This window comes from Galeopterus variegatus, unplaced genomic scaffold (assembly GCF_000696425.1).
Source record: "Galeopterus variegatus unplaced genomic scaffold, G_variegatus-3.0.2 Scaffold887, whole genome shotgun sequence".
NCBI lineage: Eukaryota > Metazoa > Chordata > Mammalia > Dermoptera > Cynocephalidae > Galeopterus > Galeopterus variegatus.
In genome coordinates this window covers 322,125-324,466 of record NW_007726998.1, presented here as the reverse complement: position 1 = coordinate 324,466, position 2,342 = coordinate 322,125, and the positions used below count along the sequence as shown (strand labels likewise).

At 42.2% G+C, this 2,342-nt stretch overlaps 1 non-coding gene across 1 annotated transcript; it reads left to right on the top strand.

The window, feature by feature from the left end:
* The first annotated feature begins 1,888 nt into the window (after positions 1–1,888).
* On the top strand, positions 1,889–1,963 carry TRNAI-GAU. Its single transcript has one exon. It is a non-coding gene; the product is annotated as a tRNA-Ile (tRNA).
* Positions 1,964–2,342: the final 379 nt, after the last annotated feature.

Genomic DNA, 2,342 nt, shown 5'->3' with positions numbered 1-2,342 from the left:
AACAAAGTTGTGGATGCTCTGACAAGATGAGGGAGGCAAGCAAGTGGTCACATGAATAGAGTGATCATGGCAGAATGGACGCCGCCTTGGCATGGGCAAGGGTCCAAGGTATTTAACAGCCAACATGCTGTTTTCAACAGCCCTGTGAGGCTGGCTTTTCCCTACCCACTGCTGTGCCTGGAGGTAACGGCCCGCCCACTGCTGAAAGGTAGACTATATTTCAGTGCTGCCTGGCCCATCACGGCCAAACTATTGTTCTCATCACAATTAATGCTTTAATTCAGTAAAAGCCACCAGTATGGAACCAACTCTTAGGAAGCTGTGCAGAACTACAGCATTCTTGATTCCTTAGCATCTGACCTGGAAACACACTTTCACAGGCAGTCTGACTCAAGAATGGGTTTATAATCTAAACATAAAATGGTCCTTCCGACTTACACATCTCTCCGCAGCAAGCAGGCAAAGAAGGATGGAGAATGAGCCCTCATTTTATAGCTGAAGGTTTTCACTAGCTCAAGAACATACATGAGGAAGCCTACAGTTCTGTCACAAGCCATTTACTCCCATGATAATTGCTCCCTATCACATAACTCCATGGTGGCAGGACCAAAGAATGAGTAAAAATAATGGGGTACAGGTAACAGTCCCGCCAATAAATGGGCCAAACCCCCATGTAGATCTCGTGATGCTACCTGTAAAGGGACCTGATAAATACAAATAAGGAACTGTGAACTTTGCTTTGATAAAACACAAGTGAAGAACTGGGGCAAAGAGTGGGAAAAGAATTATGAATTGGGAAAAATAACAAGTACACATATGAGTCTAAAATGAAATTTCCCTCTACCTTTTGGGTTTTACATGTCAGTGACAAATATGATGTTAACTGACCAAGTAAACTGGGACAGGAACTTATGATTTCACAATTCACCAGAAAGAATAAAGTAAAACTGAAAATTCCTTTTAACAAAATGGTAGATAAATTATGAACTAACTATCCGGGAATCAAGTAAGTCATGAAGGGGAGGAGGGAGGCCCAGGAAATACTGAATACGATCATACACAAATTCAGTGCCCCCAAATCAAGTTAAGAGGTCTTTGGTTGGGTTTTCCTTTTTTGGTATAGCTGCTCTGATTCTGTTTCTTTTCACGATGGCTCCTGCTTGTCAAAGACCAGCCCTTAACATGTGTGGGGTTATTCCCCCCAATGGGAAGAAACACAACCAACAGCATGAGGTGGCTCCTCATGCATCAGTTGTGGACATACTGAACACATAAGGATCAGGGTGGGATGTATACAGAGAACAGCCACTTCAATTCATTCTAATCGGTAACACTCAATTATACAGTATTTGCACCAGGCCACCATATGGATATAAGTTCAACTATGGAAGGGCTTGACTATTGTAGCCACTGGCAAAAGTAATTAATGGACGGAAACAAATGCCAATGATAATTGGTATGTGTAAAGAACCCAGACGACTGGACATGATTTTTAAAAATAATGACCTTTTAGTAGTAAAAACAAAAAAACACACACTCATCACTTCTACTCCACAATAAGTTGGTTTAACTGACTCAGCTTGGGAGCCTGGGAATTTTGTTTCTGCAGGTTCTGACAGTGGGTGCCATATTGGACTACTCCTTGGACAGTGGGAAAAGATTGGAAAACTTTACTATCCAAGCAGAAGACTAAGTATCTTCTCTGAGGAATCTGACTAGACTAAAAGGAAAGTCAACAATTGTGACAACACCATAGGTTTCCCAATGAAACATCCCAGGCACGTCATCCTATAGAAAATTTCACAATTGATAAGCCCTGCCCATGATTGTAAAGCATCTCATCAGGTTTTTAGTCTCCCATCCCTAAAAATGAGCCAACAACTGGGCTGGCTGGTTGGCTCAGTTGGTTAGAGATTGGTGCTGATAACACCAAGGTCCGGGGTTCAAATCCCTGTATGGGCCAGCCGCTAAAAAAAAAAAAAACAGAGACAGTGACAGCAACCACTGATTACAGAATCTGATGTGAAAAATAGAGACAAAACTAACAGAAAAAAAGAAACTTGGATAAATCAGAAACAATACAAGAGGGAAGAAAATTTCAAAAACAATGATAAAACAAACAAACAAAAAACCCACACCTATATTTGAAATTCTTGGAGAGATAAGATATTGAAACCATAAAATAAAAACGAGATTTTTGGGGGGGTTTTTTGTCTTTTTCGTGACTGGTAAGGGGATCGCAACCCTTGGTATGGTGTCGCCCACACCGCGCCCAGCCAGTGAGCGCACCAGCCATTCCTATATAGGATCCGAACCCGCGGCGGGAGCGTCGCTGCGCTCCC